This window comes from Protopterus annectens, chromosome 12.part0 (assembly GCF_019279795.1).
Source record: "Protopterus annectens isolate FY-2018-M chromosome 12.part0, PAN1.0, whole genome shotgun sequence".
In the NCBI taxonomy this organism is placed as follows: Eukaryota; Metazoa; Chordata; order Ceratodontiformes; family Protopteridae; genus Protopterus; species Protopterus annectens.
In genome coordinates, this window is record NC_056746.1 from 492,332,924 (window position 1) to 492,352,759 (window position 19,836).

Sequence of the window (19,836 nt, forward strand, 5' to 3'; positions counted from 1 at the left end):
AAGCCCGATAGGTTCTACAGGGTCCCGGACATTCATCACCATTTATACAAGGCTCCTTTTGCAGATCCCGAGACTATCTCCCAGGGGCCTAAGGCAGTAGCTTCGACCTCAGTTAAAAACCCTCTCCCTTCTGAAAGGGAATCCAGGTCCTTAGAGAGATGGGGTAAAAAAGTATACACCTCTGCTACTCTCTCAGCTAGGGCATTGAACTGTCAGTTTCATATGATCCAATACCAGGAGTTTATGCTTGATCAGTTAACTAAGAAACTGTGGTGAGTGTACACAAGGGTGAGAGACTAGTGATTGGAGCGGACTTTAATGGGCATGTTGGTGAAGTGAACAGAGGGGATGAGGAAGTGATGGGTAGGTATGGTGTTAAGGAGAGGAATGCAGAAGGTCAGATGATTGTGGATTTTGCGAAAAGGATGGACATGGCTGTGGTGAATACGTATTTTAAGAAGAGGGTGGAGCATAGGGTGACGTACAAGAGTGGAGGAAGATGCTCACAAGTTGATTATATACTATGTAGGAGGGCCAGTCTTAAGGAGATTGGAGACTGTAAAGTGGTGGCAGGGGAAAGTGTAGTTAAGCAGCATAGATTGGTGGTATGTAGAATGACGTTGGTGATCAAGAAGAGGAGGAGGAATGTGAAAGCTGTGCCAAGGATTAAATGGTGGAAGTTAAAAAGGGTGATTGTGAAGTGGAGTTTAGGGAAGAGTTAAGACAGGCACTGGGAGGCAGTGGAGAGTTACCGAATAGCTGGGTAACTACAGCAGAACTAGTAAGGGTGACTGCTAGAAAGGTGCTTGGTGTGACATCTGGACAGAGGAAGGAGGACAAGGAGACCTGGTGGTGGAATGCGGAAGTACAGGAGAGTATACAGAGGAAGAGGCTGGCGAAGAAGAAGTGGGATTGTCAAAGAGATGAAGAAAGTAGACATGAGTATAAGGAGATGAGGCATGGCAAAGAGAGAGGTGGCAAAGATAAGGATAGGGCATATGGAGAGTTGTACGAGAGATTGGACACTAAAGAGGGAGAAAAGGACCTGTACCGATTAGCTAGACAGAGGGACAGAGCTGGGAAAGATGTGCAGCATGTAAGGGTGATAAAGGATAGTGAGGAAAGGTACTCACAAGAGAGGAGCGTGTGTTGAGTAGATGGAAAGAGTATTTTGAGAGGCTGATGAATGAAGAGAATGAGAGAGAGAAGGTTGGATGATGTGGGGATAGTGAATCAGGAAGTGAAACAGATTAGCAAGGAGGAAGTAAGGGCAGCTATGAAGAGGATGAAGAATGGAAAGGCTGTTGGCCCAGATGACATACCAATGGAAGCATGGAGGTGCTTAGGAGAAATGGCAGTGGAATTTCTAACTAGATTGTTTAATGAAATTTTGGAAAGTCAGAGGATGCCTGAGGAGTGGAGAAAAAGTGTTTTGGTACCTATCTTTAAGAATAAGGGTGATGTGCAGAGCTGCAGTAACTACAGAGGGATAAAACTGATTAGTCACAGCTTGAAGTTATGGGAAAGAGTAGTGGAAGCAAGGTTAAGAAGGAGGTGATGATTAGTGATCAGCAGTATGGTTTCATGCCAGGAAAGAGCACTACAGATGCAATGTTTGCTCTGAGACTGTTGATGGAGAAATACAGAGAAGGTCAGAAGGAGTTGCATTGTGTCTTTGTAGACTTGGAGAAAGCATATGACAGGGTGCCTAGAGAAGAGTTGTGGTATTGTATGAGGAAGTCGGGAGTGGCAGAGAAGTACGTAAGAGTGGTACAGGATATGTACGAGGGTAGTGTGACAGTGGTGAGGACTGCAGTGGGAGTGACAGATCCGTTTAAGGTGGAGGTGGGATTACATCAAGGATCAGCTCTGAGTCCTTTCTTATTTGCAGTGGTGATGGACAGGTTGACAGATGAGATCAGACAGGAGGCCCGTGGACTATGATGTTTGCAGATGACATTGTGATCTGTAGTGAGAGTAGGAATCAGGTTGAGGAGACTCTGGAGAGGTGGAGATATGCTCTAGAGAGCAGAGGAATGAGGGTCAGCAGGGCTAAGACAGAATATATGTGTGTAAATGAGAGGGAGGGTAGAGGAATGGTGAGGATGCAGGGAGTAGAGTTGGTAAAGGTGGACGAGTTTAAGTACTTGGGATCAACAGTTCAGAGTAATGGTGAATGTGGAAGAGAGGTGAAGAAGAGAGTACAGGCAGGGTGGAATGGGTGGAGAAGAGTGTCAGGAGTGATTTGTGACAGACGGGTATCCGTAAGAGTGAAAGGAAGGTCTACAAGAGTGTAGTGAGACCAGCTATGTTGTATGGGTTGGAGACAGTGGCATTGACAAAAAGGCAGGAGTCAGAGCTGGATGTGGCAGAGTTAAAGATGTTAAGATTTGCAATCGGTGTGACTAGGATGGATAGGATTAGGAATCGGTATATTAGAGGGTCAGCTCATGTTGGACAGTTTGGAGACAAAGCAAGAGAGACGAGATTGCGTTGGTTTGGACATGTGCTGAGGAGGGATGATGGGTATATTGGGAAAAAGATGCTAAGGATGGAGCTGCCAGGTAAGAGGAATAGAGGAAGGCCTAAGATAAGGTTTATGGACGTGGTGAGAGAGGACATGCAGGCGGTTGGTGTGACAGAGCAAGATGCAGAGGATAGGAAGAAATGGAAAGAGATGATCCGCTGTGGCGACCCCTAACGGGAAAAGCCGAAAGAGAATGATGATGAGTTAACTAAGAAACTGTCCTCTGATGATTCTTTAGATAAGAAATATGTTCTAGAAATGGTGCATAACATTCAGCAGGTTAGTAACCATTCTTTAAAATGTGGCTATGATGCACTGGAGGCTTCCTTTAGATCAGCCATGACTGGCACAGTTATAAGAAGGCATGCATGGTTGAAAGAACAGGTCTTGCCGGATCATGTTAAAGCAAAACTATTAGATGCTCCTATGGATAAGGTCAGTTTATTTGGTTCTCCTGCTCAACAGGTACTGAAGAAAATGGAAGAGAAGGCAAAATCTGTACAAACAGTGAAAGATTTCTTACAGGTTCAGCCTCCAAGGTTTAGCAGGAACTGGCCTTCCAAAAATTGGTCCTTTCCAGACTCCGCTAAAACTCAGAGAGGCAGGAATAGGCGTTCAAGAGGCAGAAATCAATCCAGAGGAGGTGCCTACAGGGGCCGCCAGTGGCAAGGTAACAACCAACGAGGCACAGACACAACTACTACCACTGCAACTGGACAATCACAGTGACTTGGCTCTGGCACCGCCTACCAGGGAACAAATAGCAGCACCCTTAGGTGGAAAGTTAGCCTTATTTTCAAAAAACTGGCACTATATCACAAGAGACAAGTGGATTTTGCAAACTATAGACCAAGGCTACAGGTTTCATTTCCATACTTTACCAGGAAAAAGAGGAATGCCAAACCTACCACCAAATCAAAAGACAGAAGCTCTAAAACAAATAGCTCAATTAGCAAAGATGAGAGCTGTGGAAAGGGTACCATCTATGGAACAAGGAAAGGGATTTTACTCCAGACTATTCCTGGTACCAAGAAAAGAGAAAAATTGGAGGCCTATTCTCGACCTGTCTGCTTTAAACACATTCATCATTGTTCCAAAATTCAAAATGCTGACCCTACAGCAACTTCTTCCCATGCTGGGCAAGGAGTATTGGCTGGTGACTCTAGATCTCAAGGAGGCATACCTGCACGTCCCCATACGACCAAATTGCAGAAGATACCTCAGATTTCTTGCAGGATCAGAGCATTATCAATTCTCAGCATTGCCCTTTGGCTTATCTACTGTGCCCAGAGTGTTCACGAAATGCCTGGCATCAGTAATCGCTCACTGCAGGCTTCAGGGAATCCAAATATATCCATACCTGGACGACTGCCTGATACAAGTGGACAACAAAAACAAGCTAACAGAAGACTTACAAAGAGTCATTTGCTTACTGCAAGCCCTGGGATATACAGTCAATATAAAAAAGTCAAGACTGATACCATCCCAAAGAATAACCTTCTTAGGTGCAGAATTGGACACAGTAAAACAGATGGCATTCCTAACTGCAGAAAAACAAGAACAACTTCCTCTCTACTTCTTGGCATTAACAAAGCAGAACAAACTAACAGCAAGGAAAGTACTGCAGGCCTTGGGCTTCATGGCATCCTGCATAATCCTGGTCCCTCATGCCAGACTGCATATGAGAAAGCTACAGTGGTACCTGAAGAATTTATGGTCTCAACACAGGCACAGCTTAGAAACCGAAATACCACTAATCCCATGCCTGAAACAAGAGTTCCTATGGTGGGCTCAGGCATGCCAGTCAAACCCAGGTTTGCCCTTCCACAGCATTCAACCAAGCCAAACCATCACAACGGACGCCTCAGACCTCGGTTGGGGGGCCCACATGCTGGACAAGTGCATACAAGGCTTATGGACTCCAGATCAGCTGCACCTGCACATAAATCAAAAGGAAATGCTGGCAGTAAAACTAGCAATCCAGAATTTCAGACCATTCCTCCAAGAAGGGCAGTTGATGATAAGGACAGACAACACCACAGTCATGTGGTACATCAACAAACAGGGAGGCACTCATTCATACCCTCTATGCCGGATGGCACTGGATCTATGGAATATGGCTCTGAGCTACAACATTCAGTTACAAGCAATTTTTGTACCGGGAAAAGAAAACATCCTAGCAGACATATTAAGCAGAACTACCTCGGATGCTCACGAATGGATGCTACACCCGGACATCTTCAAGGTCATCACAAAGAAATGGGGACTGCCACAAATAGACCTATTTGCATCCCCACTCAATCACCAGCTCAAGAAATTCTGCACAAGGACGTACCACCCACTTGCTTGGAAGGTGGACTCTCTATCCTTCAGTTGGAAAGGCCTGACAGCATATGCATTCCCACCTCTTCCTTTGATGCACAAGGTGCTATTGAAAATCAAAGAGGAATGTCCAAGGATCATTCTGATAGCTCCAGACTGGCCAAGACAACATTGGTACCCATTACCGAGGAGCATGTCTCGGGGAAAATGTGGACAATACCCCTGATTCCTTTGCTGTTAACTCAGAGCGGCTACAACACCCTGCATCCAAACCTGAAAACTCTGCAGCTGACTGCCTGGAACATTACATAAGAGCAACTAACCCAGATTTATCCCAAAGGGTTAAAGACATTATCCTTGAGGCCCGCAGACCCTCAACAAGAAGGAACTATGCAGGAAAATGGAAAAGGTTTCTCATTTGGAGTACTGAAAGGGGAAAAGATGTGTCAAAGGTAGACATTGCCAACATCCTGGAGTATTTGGCAGAGCTTTTCCATACAGGCCTGTCCTATTCCTCCATCAAGATACATGCATCAGCTATTTCTGCAGAATACAGCTTGATCCCCTGTCTTCTCATCCTCTACTCAGGCAGTTTCTGAGAGGAATTAAAAATGTAACACCTCCTAGGAAACCACCATTACCAGCATGGGACTTGAACTTTGTGCTAGAAAAATTGACACTCCCCCCTTTCGAACCAGCAGCAACAGCAGATCTTCAACACCTATCCTGGAAAACTGCTTTTCTGCTGGCAATTACCTCAGCAAGAAGGGTTTCTGAGCTACAGGCTTTAATGGCAGTACAACCCTTCCTAATCTTCCATCAAGATAGAGTGTCCATGAGAACAAATCCTACATTTATGCCTAAGGTGGTATCCAGAGTGTCTTTAAACCAGGCAATCCACCTACCTACCTTCTTCCCAAATCCACAGAACAGGGGGGAAAGACTGCTGCATACTTTGGATGTATATAGACAGTTGCGCTACTACCTGGACAGAACCAAGGGCAATAGAAAAACTGACCAGCTTCTGGTAGCATATGCAACAGGAAGGGAAGGAAAAGCAATTTCAAAACAGACAATCTCCAAGTGGATAGGAAATTGCATTAGATTCTGTTACTCCTACCATGGAAAGCAAACTCCACAGAACATAAGGCCTCATTCTACAAGGGCTACAGCCACTACCACAGCTTTCTTACGAAGAGTGGCTACCAAGGACATTATAGAGGCTGCTACTTGGACCTCCGTGCATACATTTGCCAAGCATTATAACTTACCTTTATACTCTAGATCCCGAGCAGGGTTTGCCACTGCTGTTTTGCAAGGGATCCTAACTACACCATAATTTCCTCTTCCTCCTCCCTAGTTTGGCTATGGTATTCTACCCATTTGTAAGGACTGCAGATGCATCCTTGAAGGACATAGTACAGTTTTGTACCTACCATAAATGTAGATGTCCGAACAGGAATGCATCTGCAGTCAGGATTACCCACCATCCTCCCCTCTGTGGTATTCCTAGGGTATTTGCCCATCTAATAGCTAGCTGGGGGGGATCTCTTATGGTGTATTTGTTTGTATATATGTACATACATGCTTATTTTTTGTGTTTGCCTTCTACTATTTGGAAACATTGGCATTTATCCAAAATTTAGCTATCCAAGAGGGCAACTGGCATCTGGGGCAAGAAACACTGAGGAAAATGGCGTCGGCTGATGCCTTTATACCCGAAGAACTGCAGCTATGATGTCGGGTGAAGTGCGACACCAGCCGAGGCCAGACCCAGACTTTGGAATCCGGCCGACCGAAGGGCTGCCTGACGACAGGACAACCCATTTGTAAGGACTGCAGATGCATTCCTGTTCGGACATCTACATTTTTGGTAGATACAAAACTGTACTTTATTTCTACGATGTTCATCGTGTTACACTGCTGCAGTCATCACACTTGGGTTATCCTGCCATCAGGCGGTCCCGCAGTTGGCCCGAGTTCCAAAGTCTTGGTCCGGCGTCAGTTGCTGTCGCTTCTTCCCTGACGTCAGTGCGCCAGGGGTATATAAGAGGCATCCAACGCCATTTTCTTCAGTCTTTCTTGCCGCGCGGTGCCCGAAGCAGAAGCAGTTCGCAAGTGCCGGTCGGCCGTCTCCTGAGATTTTCAAATTGAATTTCAGACCGAGGTCTTCAATAAAGCTAAGTACCCCATTGGGGAACCTTTTCTTGCCTCAGTCCAATGTCAGAAAAAGTTAACAATTGCATTTCTTGTGGGAAGCAAATACCTCACAAGGACTTCCATTCCTACTGTATTCCTTGCCTAGGCCCAGACCACGGCGTCTCAGGTTGTCAGTTTTGTGCTAGGTTTAATAAATGAACTATCAAATGTTGGTTGGATTTCGCCCGACATTACTTTGGTAGGAAATTTAATTATACCATGCCATCGGAGCAACCGACAACCGGCATGCATAAAAAACGCAAGGATAAGGATAGGCAGTCTAGACCCAAACCAGACTCCAAGGTCTCTGCAGGGCCTGTCGTCAGTTCTCCAGTTTTCAGTGAGGCACCTACGCAGCCCCTGACGACCGCTGAATTAGAACCCTAGATGGCTTCTGATTCACAAGCGGAGAGTACTAGGCCAGCGCAGACTTCTTCTTTAGGCCCTTTCTGACTCCATAGCAGAAGGATATTCTGGTGCAGTAGAAATGCCTTTGGTTGCAGAAGGTGTCTTCAGACCGACTACACTCACCATTAAATCTTATGCTAAGCTTAAAACTCCATTAAAATCTAAAAAGACTGTACATCAGTCTCCAGTACAAGGCCCCATGCCTAAGAAACAGATGCTTAAGATGGCTGAAGATTTAATTACCCTAATCAGGGGTTCCCATCCCCCTCCTGAAAAAAGGCCAAGACAAGAGGAGGATTATGCTTCCTCTGACCAGGTTTCAATTTCCTCAGATTCTTCTGAGGAACAGCAGTACTCTTTTCCCCCTTATGAAGACTCTGATACTGAAGAGTCTATTCCCTCAGCATCTCCTCCAGAAGACTACTCCTTTGGGGAAACTTTACATACCATGAGGGAACATTTCCACTGGGAAGGCCAGAATTATTCTGATTCTAAGAAAAGGCTCCGAGAGTTCCTTTTACTTCCCCAGCACAGACCACTTGCTATCCCTCCTGTGTTAGACATTGTGGATGATGTTTACCTAGAATCTAGTCTTAACCCAGACTCTACCTCCTGCTCCAGCCAAACCAGACATATACTACAGAGTCCCCGACTCACACAAATTCCTATATAAAAGCCCTGTTGCTGACCCAGAAACAATTTCCCAGGGTCCCAAAGGGGTTAAGGCCTCCATTGCTAAACATTCTGTACCCTCTGAAAGGGATTCCAGAGCACAAGATAGATGGGGAAAGAAAGTATACACCTCAGCTACTCTAGCTATGAGAGCCTTAAATTGCCAGTTTCACATGCTAAAATATCAGCAATTCCTAATGTCTCAATTAAAACAAAAAATGAGCACACATTCAGAGCAGCCTGATTTCAAGGAAATGCAGGATCTGTTACATGCAGCTGAACAGGTGGGCAAACGTACTTTACAATGTGGATTTGATTCATTGGAAGCTTCCTGTAGAGCAACAGTGACTGGGTCTGTCATACGCAGACATGCTTGGTTAAAAGAACAAACCCTGCCTGATCATGTTAAAGCAAAGTTATTGGATGCACCTTCACAGCAGTATGTTTTATTTGGTGTGAAGGCAGAAGAGGTTTTAAAGAAAATGGAGGATAAGGTAAAATCTATGCAGATGGTCAAGGATTTTTTACAGGTTCAACCCCCTCGGTTCAGCAGAAATTGGCCAACAAAAAACTGGTCCTTTCCAGCATCTGACAGACCACAGAGGGGCAAATACAGACACCCAAGGGGCAGAGTTCAGCCACAAGGCCCTTACAAACCTCGCCAATGGGGTGCCGCTACCCAGATAGGAGAAGAAGGCAGGCCCCAAGCTAACAGAAGACAAACACAATGACTTTAACTCTCAGACTGCCAAGAAAATCTCTCTTGGCAGCTCCCTTGGGAGGAAAATTATCACTTTTTGCAGACAACTGGCACATCATTACAAAAGACAAATGGGTCCTAAACATTGTTTCACAAGGATACAGATTCCACTTTCACACCTTGCCAAGAATAAAAGGAATGCCAGACCTGCCACCAAATCAATGGGCAGAGGCACAAAAACAAATTACAGCTCTCATGGACATGAGAGCCATTCAACAGGTACCTACACAGGAGAAAGGACAAGGATTTTACTCAAGACTCTTTCTAGACACCAGAAAGGACAAAGCCTGGAGACCCATTCTGGACCTTTCAATTCTAAACACCTGTCTCCAAGTACCCAAATTCAAGATGCTAACACTACAGCAGCTTCTTCCCATGCTGGGCAAGAAGGCTTGGCTAGTAATGTTGGATCTCAAGGAGGCATACCTGCATGTCCCTATCAGACAAATCTGCAGAAGATACCTCAGTTTTCTTGCAGGTTCAATCCACTATCAATTCTCTGCATTGCCCTTTGGCTTATCTACTGCGCCCAGGGTCTTCACAAAATGCCTGGCACCAGTAATTGCATACTGCAAACAAAGAGGAATTCAAATATACCCATACCTGGATGACTGCCTAATTCAAGCAGAAAGCAAGGATATTCTTTTAAAGCATCTGGCATTTGTCAAACACCTTTTAAGTTGCCTAGGGTACACAGTAAATGAAAAGAAATCAAAACTAGTGCCCTCACGGAACATAACATTCCTGGGTGTCAGCTTAAATACAATGGCCCAGATGGCTTATCTCATGCCAGACAAGCAACAACAGCTGACTCAATATTTCAAAATGATGGCAACAAAGACCCAACTCCCTGCAAGAAAAATTCTGCAGGCCTTGGGATTCATAGCATCTTGCATACTCCTAATACCATTTGCAAAACTGCATATGAGGAAATTACAATGGTACCTGAAGAGCGTATGGGCACAGCACAGCCACAGCTTGGAAACAATGATTCCACTCATTCCCTGCCTTCAACAGGAGTTCCTATGGTGGGCACAGGCATGTCATCTCAACAAGTGTCAGCCTTTCACCTTGCCCACAGCCAGGCAAACTATAACAACAGATTCATCCGACTATGCCTGGGGAGCACACATGGCAGGACAGTGCATTCAGGGCAAATGGAACATAGATCAAAGGCATCTGCATATCGATCAAAAAGAAATGCTAGCTGTACAGAATGCCCTAACAGCTTTCACGGACCTCTTACATCCAGGACAACTTCTAATAAAGATGGACAATACCACAGTTATGTGGTACATAAACAAGCAAGGGGGCACACACTCCTACCCACTATGCAGGCAAGCAATGAACTTGTGGAACACAGCACTGACTTACCAAGTTCAACTTCAAGCACAATTTCTTCCAGGACAGAAAAACATTGGTAGACGACCTAAGCAGAAACATCATGGATCCCCACGAGTGGAAACTGGATCCACAAGTATTTGCAATGATAACTCAAAAATGGGGACGCCCAGACATAGATCTGTTTGCCAACCCCCAAAACTACCAACTTTGAAAATTTTGCACAAGGACATTCCACCCACTAGCTTGGAAGGTGGACGCCCTCTCATTCAGTTGGAAAACATTAACGGTGTATGCCTTTCCTCCACTGCCTCTTCTAGCAAAGGTGCTGCTGAAAGTCAGATTAGAGAGACCAAAAATGATACTCATTGCTCATTGCCAACACTGGCATCCAATACTAAGGAATATGGCCCACGGCCCACCATGGATTTTACCCCAAATTCCTCACCTGCTCACTCAGCAAAACAATCAGATTCTACACAGCCAGCTCAAGACTTTAAATCTGGCTGCATGGCAAATTACCTAAACAACCAGCCAACACCTCTATCTAAAGCTGTTATGGATGTCATTCTGGAGGCCAGGAGGCCCAGCACCAGGAAAGCCTATTCAGACAAATGGAAAAGATTTTACGCCTGGAACCAGGCTAAAGGCCAAAATCCCCTTGTTCCAAACATTCCTCAGATTCTGCAATACTTAACTGAGATGTTGCACAAAGGACTTTCTTTTTCATCTATTAAGATCCACGCCTCAGTGATTTCAGCTCACTACAACACGAATCCTCCTTTATTTTCACATCCACTCCTAAGACAGTATCTCAGAGGGGCTAAGAACATAAGACTGCCCAGGAGAGCACCAACACCAACTTGGGATCTCAACTTTGTTCTGGAAAAGCTTACACTACCGCCCTTTGAACCAGCTATTTCAGCCGAGTTAAAGTTTCTATCATGGAAAACTGCCCTGCTACTAGCAATAACTTCAGCTAGAAGAGTCTCAGAGCTACAGGACCTAATGGCAGTGGAGCCTTTCCTCATTTTTCATCAAGACGGAGTCGCTCTACGGACTAACCCTTCCTTTATGCCAAAGGTGGTATCCAGTGTGGCCCTAAACCAAAGCATTCATTTGCCCACCTTTTTCCCAAACCCCCAGAACAAAGGAGAAAGACTCCTGCACTCTTTGGACATTCACAGGCAATTGCCCTACTACTTGGATAAAACTAAGGCTTTCAGAAAATCTGACCAGCTCTTTGTATCCTATGCTACAGGGTCACAAGGAAAAGCTATCTCAAAACAGACCATTTTGAAATGGATAGGACATTGTATACATTTCTGTTACACACATCATGGGAAACCGGTACCTGCTAGCATTAGGTCCCACTCCACCAGGGCTACTGCTACATCAACAGCCTTTCTCAGGGGGGTACCAACCAAGGATATTTTGGAAGCTGCAACTTGGGAGTTCAGTGCACACCTTCACCAAGCACGATCACTTACCCTTATACTCTAAGACTAGAGCTGGTTTTGCCCCTACTACCTCCTCCTAGAACAATTAGAATAAAATAAAATTTTGCCCCATGGCTAACCAAAGAAACTAGATCATTGCTAAAAAAAAAAAAGGGGTAAGGCTTGGGATCTATGGCACAAAAGCAAATCTCAAGCATCTAAACAAGGATACCAAGAAAGTACAGTTTTGTACCTACCACAAATGTAGTTGTTCGAGCGTTCACACTGCTGCAGTCCAGGTTACCCTCCCTCCATCCCCTCTGGACTAGCTGAACTTTTCTATACCTTTCTATCTGATACAACCTTTGTGGTGTATTTGCTTATAACTGAAGGTATTAGTTGTATTTTCTGTACTTGTTTCATTGGCAATATATATTGCCCACCTGACATCTGGGGCAAGAAAAACTGAAGAAAATGGCGTTGGATGCCTCTTATATACCCCTGGTGCACTGACGTCAGGGAAGAAGCGACAGCAACCGACGCCAGACCAAGACTTTGGAACTCGGGCCGACTGCGGGACCGCCTGATGGCAGGATAACCCAAGTGTGAAGGCTGCAGCAGTGTGAACACTCGAACATCTACATTTTTGGTAGGTATAAAACTGTACTTTCTTGGTATCCTTGTTTAGATGCTTGAGATTTGCTTTTGTGCCATAGATCCCAAACCTTACCTTTTTTTTTTTTTTTTTAAGCAATGATCTAGTTTCTTTGGTTAGCCATGGGGCAAAATTTGATTTTATTCTAATTGTTCTAGGAGGAGGTAGTACATTCAAAACGTTCAGGAAGGTGGAGTTGGAATATTCTACATCAGCCTCTAGGGGGAGATGTTAAATGGTATCCAGTTAGAGTTTGAGGATGGATATAAAGTCTTGAAATTTGAAGTTTGATTTATTCCTTACCAGATGGTAAGTGGTGTGTTTTTATGGGTTTATGTAGTAGATAAGTTGGAAGATGTTCACTGAGGCCATCTGGGAGATGGAATGAAAGGAGACAGCAGTTCTGTTTGTTAGCATCCAGTCAAGAATGGATTGCCATTCTGAAGATTTGTTAATTCTAGTGGGAGTTTGTATGATTTGGGTGAATCTGTGGAGGTTAATGTGATTAGAGGGGTTTTCTGAGTTTCAGGTGAACCAATCTGTATTGAAGTCACCCATAATTATTATTTCCTGAGGCAAGGATTCTGAAGACCAAAGGAGTATATCTTCTAACATGGAAAGATTATTTCTGGGAGGTATATATGTACCTACTATATTTAAATGTTTCTTGGAATTGATTTTCAGTTTTGTAAAAATCACTTCTGAGTTATCAAAGTCAGGGGTATTTTGATCTAAGGTTTCTACAATAAGGTTATTTTTAAATAGAATGGTTATTCCACCTCCTCTCTTGCCCTTTCTATCTACCCTAAGAATATAATATCCAGGAAGAATGATTTCACTATCACTAATTTCTGATTTTAGCCAGGTTTCTGTAATCAGAACAATATCTGGTGAGTAGTCAGAACGAGTAGCATGAAGCTCCTGGAATTTGTTAGCAATACTTTTGATATTTATATTTGGCAATAAGAGGTCAGATGCTTTTTGAGGGATATTTAGTATTTTGGGATTGGTTTGTGGATTGGAGATGTAATTGGTCCATGTTTTGGGACCAGGGTTTGGGTGGATGTCTCCACTAAGAGTTAGTTATGATGCTATGTTTATTATGGTCTTGAGGAATTTAACTATACACTTATATTTCAGGGAGGAATTTAACTGTACACTTATATTTCAGGGAGATGTGGGGGGAGTTACATTGTAGGAATAGACTATAGGCAGCTTGTTTGATGTTTGCAGTGTTAAAGATTGAGGGTGATATGACAACTTAAAAGATTTTATTTGTTGTGCATAGGGGAATGACGTAGTATGGGAGTGTACTGAAACATTTAGGTGGATGTGATATGAGGTTAGGTGTGCTGCTACTGACAGAATTATAAGAGCAGTAGTGTATAAGGATAATCTATTGTTATGGTAGAAGTTGTAAGTAGTAGTTTAACTTTAATAGTGTATTAGAGCATAGAGTCAGATGAGATTAAGAACAGTTATTGATGACTAATTGGCTCATTGTGTTTGTTATTGGGTTCTGCAGTTAAGTGGTTAATACTTAATTGACTAAGTGAAGATAATGAGCTTAGAGAGCAGGTAGTACTAGATATGTAAAGAGTGATGTAATGGAGATTTAATTGCTTGTGTGATTGGATAATGGAGGTTGTGGAGTGGTTAGCAACCCTGGTGCAAGAGGTTGGTTCATATTGTTATGATAGTCTCTTTTGCAAAATCACCAGTCTCTGTTCTGTGGATTGCAGATATAAGCCTGTTACCAAGGTACTATTCAAAATAAATACGGAAAAGTGGGCTTGTATTATTATATTGCAGGATCTTATTGTTGAATGGGAGAGAGAAAAGATTCTTAACTGCTGTCCCTGATGGTGTGCTCAGTAATATTAGTTAACACTCATCTTGCCAAGGTTTGAGGTAGATGAGGCTCAATTACTAATGGTTAAGATAGGAGGAGATGAGATAAAAATTGTGATGTTATAATCAATCTACAGGAAAGTCCCCAGGAATTGGTTGCATTCTAGTGGAAGTTTGGAAACTAGGAGGGGAAAAATGAAAAGATCTGGAGGGTTTTAACGAAAATCCTAAGGAATATCACAAACTTCTAACCGCACATAAATTCCTATGATGAAATACATCGCTGATAGACACCACCTAAAAACAAGACTTTATTGGATAGTTAAGCACTTTCGTTCCACTGCAATTATTAACGAAACTTCAGAACTAAAATGCAGACCCAAATACACTGTTTAAATAGCATTTAAAATCATGTAATAAATATATTAAAAATTGAATTAATTTGGTTAACACTATAATTGGACATCAGTCAGCTAAATTTCTTAATTTAGGATAAAAAGAAAACCCACTGGAGCCACCACAACTGGTTAAAACTTTATTTAAACTGAGTCAAAAGGCAACCACGAAACGAAACAATCGCCACCAGGAAGTCAGCCAAAGCTCTTTATTCCAAAACCAAGCAGACAAGGCTGTCACCAGCCACGAAAAAACATGTAAACGCCTTAATCCTCTGATAATGGACAGTATGCGTTTTCGTCAGATTCTCGACTTCTTCAGACAATCAGTAAATAAACAATAAATAAAACTTTATTTAACCCACAGATAAGCACTTTCGAGCATTAGCTCTTCATCAGATCTAAAAACCAGTTAAAATCAACCATATTTAAACAAATAACCAATTAGAATCAGTGGCAGAGCCTACACCCCTTCAATAAGGGTTCTTTTTATCCTGTATGGTATATTTTACCACTGTGGACTTTTACTTCTTCCTTGGCTGTTTTGGATTTTCAAACTTCTTAATTTAAGAACAGAGGAAATAGATAACAGAATCATTTAAACCAGGGTATGTTGTAGCATCTAACCTAATCTGCCAACTTAGTCCACTTTTGGCTAGATGTTCATCCATGTCATGACCCCGGAAATCCAAATTGACCTGTTTTAATACCACAAAATAAAACTTGTGTAACATTATTTTTAACATGCCTTTGTCATCTTTCCATTTCTTATATCCACTAAATGTTCATAAATTCTGTTCCACAATTTTCTACTAGTCATGCCCAAATAAAATGCTGGACAAAATTCACAACAAACCAAATAAAGCACCCGTACTGAGTTACATGAACAATGGCCCCATATTCGTAATGGCTTGCCATTCACAACAACAGTGTCACCCATCTTATATATATATATATATATATATATATATATATATATATATATACAGTGATTGCAATTACCTCATTTGAACATTCCACATTTTCTATGTTGAAGGGCTGACTTTGAACCATATTCAAGTAATTTCTTAAATAAATCTTTACAATATACTATACATGTTTTTTCCCGTAACTTATCCAGTAGGGTCATATCAGTCTTAAAAATGTTCCAACAATGGTTAAAAACTTCAACTATGAACTGCTGTCAACTGAAAAAGTTGTAACAAACAACTTGGCATTGTTAAAACCACCATTCCCATTATTAAAACTAGCATCCCTAGAATTCAAAACATTGGTTTCCACATTTTCCGTCAACATATTTGACAAGTTTGGATGGTACACTTCATTTATTCTCTTATTAAACACCTCATCCTTTATATCCTGGAGCATAGACATAGGATACCCTCTGTGGTTGAACATATCTATAAGTACTTCACTCTCTAAAAAAATACTGTATCCTCTGTAACAATGCAAGCTAAAAGAACAATTTGTCCTTTCACAATAGCTTTTTTCTGACAGTATGAATGCCATCTACTATAATGTAAACAATTTTTAGAAAAAGTACTTTTTCGAAATATGTTGGACATGTAACAGGCATCTATTAAATTTTTCGTCAGTAATATATCCAGATATAAAATCTGATCAAAGTCAAATTTAAGTGTAAACTTTAGAAAGGATGTAGTTTTATTTATGTACTCAAAAAATTCCTGAAGCTCAGATTGAGTATTTTTCCATAAAATAAAAATATCATCCAAATATCTAGTATATAAAAGCCAGGAATTTTTAAATACACTGTTAAATACATATTCATGCTCCCAAAATGCCATAGCAAGGTTGGCAAATGAGGCACAAGCTGCACTAATTGCCACATCTGTTGTTTGTTGATAGTATTTATTGTCAAAAAATATAAAGTTATTTTTAAGGACAATATCCAGCAAGGTAACCACCATATTAATTTCATCTTGCTGCAGATGTTCTTCATCTCACATTGCTGCAGTCCTTACACTTGGGTAGTCCACTGTCCTCGGTCAGCCCGAATATCAAAGTATAAGGCTGACATCGGTCAAGGTGCATTTGACTGACATCAGGACGTCAGGGTACAAATGCGCATGACCAACGTCATATCCTCAGTCTTTTTTGCCGCATGGTCCGATGCAGAAGCAGCTTTGCAAGTGCCGGTTGGCGTTCTGAAATTTTTCGATTTCGGAGTTTCAGACCGAGTCAAAGTTGGCTAAGTACCCCGTTGGGGAATATTTTAGTTTTTTCTTGCCTCAGTGGTTTACCGGATGTCAGAAAAAGTGAATAATTGTATTTCTTGTGGGAAACAGATACCGCATAGAGACTATCATACTTTGTGTATTCCTTGTTTAGGGCCTGAGCACGACGTTGTTGGGTGTCGCTCTTGTGCTAGATTCAATAAGCGCACTATAAAGAGAAGGTTAGATTGTGCCAGGGTAGTCTTCGGGAAGCGGTGCAATTATAAAATGCCGTCGGATGCTCCGACGCCCGCTTCCTCGAAGAAGCGCAAGGACAAAGCAGTTAAGCCTAGTCTAGAAGAACCGTCCGTACCGGACGCCGGTTCTTTAGAGGTGTCGGTGGAGCTGGTGGTTCCACCGGAGGTTTCTTTGGGATCCCAGGGAGAGACCTTGTTATTGCAGGATGTGGCCTCTCAGGAGGCAGGTCAGGCTGATGGGGCTTCTCAGGTTACTATACTCCCCTCCCTTCCTAGGGTGGTTAGGCCCTCTCCTTCTGTTTCCAAGGCTTCTCCCAGAGGCAGGCCAGGTTTAGCTTCAGTTGGTGTCACCCCTAGTTCTTCAGGAACTGTGCCCAAGAAGCATATGCTTAAAATGGCAGAAGATTTGATTACTTTGATTAGGGGTTCTTTTCCCCCTCCTGATAAGAGACCTAGGGTGGAGCCTGAGCTAGGGAGTTTTGAGCAGGCTTCGGATGTTTCAGAGTCTTCGGCTGAAGACTTGCAGGAGTATTCTCCTTATTCTGACTCTGATGTGGATGATTCTACTCCTTCTGCTTCTCCTCCTGAGGATTTTTCTTTTTCAGAAACTCTTCATTCCATGAGGGAGCATTTTAAGTGGGAAGGTCAGGACTTCTCCGATTCCAGGAAAAGGCTTAGGGAATTTCTGTTTTTACCCCAGCATAGGCCTTTGGCTATACCTCCTGTTTTGGATGTGGTGGAAGATGTTTTTACAGAGGCTTCTCTTAATCCTGATTCTTTGCCTCCTGCTCCTGTTAAACCGGATAGGTATTACAGGGTGCCTGAAGCTCATAAGTATCTTTTTAAGAGTCCTAGGGCAGACCCAGAAACTGTTAGTCAGGGGCCCAAAGGTGTTAAGGCTTCTGTTGTCAAGAATCCGGTAACCTACAGATAAAGAGGCCCGGGCCTTGGATAGATGGGGAAAGAAAGTTTATACTTCTTCCACTCTAGCTATGAGGGCTTTGAATTGCCAGTTTCATATGTTGAAATACCAAAACTATCTCCTTTCACAATTGAAGTCTAAGGTTGATGCTCTGGCGGAAGGTATTGATTGTAAAGAGTTACAAGATTTAGTACATGTTTCTGAACAGGTGGGTAAGCATTCTTTGCAATGTGGTTTTGATGCTGTACAGGCCTCATCTAGGGTGGCTGCCACTGGGTCAGTTCTTCGCAGGCACGCCTGGCTGAGGGATCAGAATTTATCTGACCATGTTAAAACTAGGATTTTAGATGCTCCTTTACAATCTGACGTGTTGTTTGGTTCTCCTGTTGAGGCAGTTTTAAAGAAAATGGAAGACAAGGCTAAGTCTATGCAGACTGTTAAAGATTTTTTGCAGGTTCAGCCTCCAAAGTTTAGTAGAAATTGGCCTACTAAGGGGTGGACGTATCCTTCTTATGATTCCCAGTCTAGGGGTAGATCTAGACGTGGTAGGGGCAGAGCTCAGGGCTCTTTCAGGCCTAGAACAGGGAGTTCTCCTGCACAGTCTTCGGTGAGGGCAGGGGTCAGTCCTTTCGTAAACAGACCCAATGACCTACCTTTTCAGCTGCCAGAGCCTTCTCGTCTGGCAGCACCTTTGGGAGGAAGGTTGGCACTTTTCAAAGAAAATTGGAGTTTAATTACCCAAGACAGATGGGTATTGGATATCATACACCACGGTTACAGGTTTTATTTCCATACCTTGCCTCCTTTCAAAGGCATGCCAGACGTTCCTCCTCAACAAAGGATAGAGGCTCACAAGCAAATTTCTCTGTTACTCCAAATAGGGGCCATACAGCCGGTCCCTATGCCAGAAGTGGGCCTAGGATTTTATTCTCGCCTGTTCCTAGTACCAAAGAAAGGGAACACGTGGAGACCAATTTTGGACTTATCTATCCTCAACACTTATCTGGACATTCCCAAGTTCAAAATGTTGACGTTACAGCAGCTTTTACCTCTGCTGGGCAAAGATCATTGGATGGTAACTTTGGATCTCAAGGAGGCTTATCTTCATGTTCCTATCAGACTGAGTTGCAGGAAGTATCTGCGTTTTCGAGCTGGGACTTCTCATTATCAGTTCTCTGCATTGCCCTTTGGCTTATCTACTGCGCCCAGAGTGTTCATGAAAGTTCTGGCTCCAGTGATAGCTTTCCTCAGGTTAAAAGGAATACAGATCTATCCTTATTTGGACGATTGCCTGATTCTGGCTCAAGGAAGGGACGAGCTTCTTCATCATTTGGATTATGTGATAGCAGTGCTAAGATGCCTGGGGTATTCTGTGAAGCGAAATAAAGTCCAGTCTAGTACCCTCTCAGGACATGTGCTTTCTGGGTGTGAGACTGAATACAGCATCCCAGATGGCCTTTTTACCCCGGACAAACAAAAGAATCTTTCCCTTTACTTTCATCAGTTGTCTCATCAGTCCAGGCTGACTGCAAGGACAGTCCTTCAAGCCTTGGGGTTCATGGCATCTTGTATTCTGGTGCTTCCCAATGCCAAACTGCATATGAGGAAGCTACAATGGTATCTCAAAATGTATGGACACAGCACTGCCAGGATTTGGACACTGTCATTCAAATAATACCTTGCATTCAAAAGGAATTGTTGTGGTGGGCTCAGGAATGTCACCTAAACAAGGGACTCTCTGTGACCCGGCCAGAGGCGAGTCAGATTCTAATGACAGATGCCTCAGACAAAGCTTGGGGAGCTCATCTGAATGGAAAGTGGATACAAGACAAGTGGCCTGCCAGACTACAACATCTACATATCAACTTGAAAGAGATGTTAGCAGTCCAGTTTGCATTAATAGCTTTCAAGGAT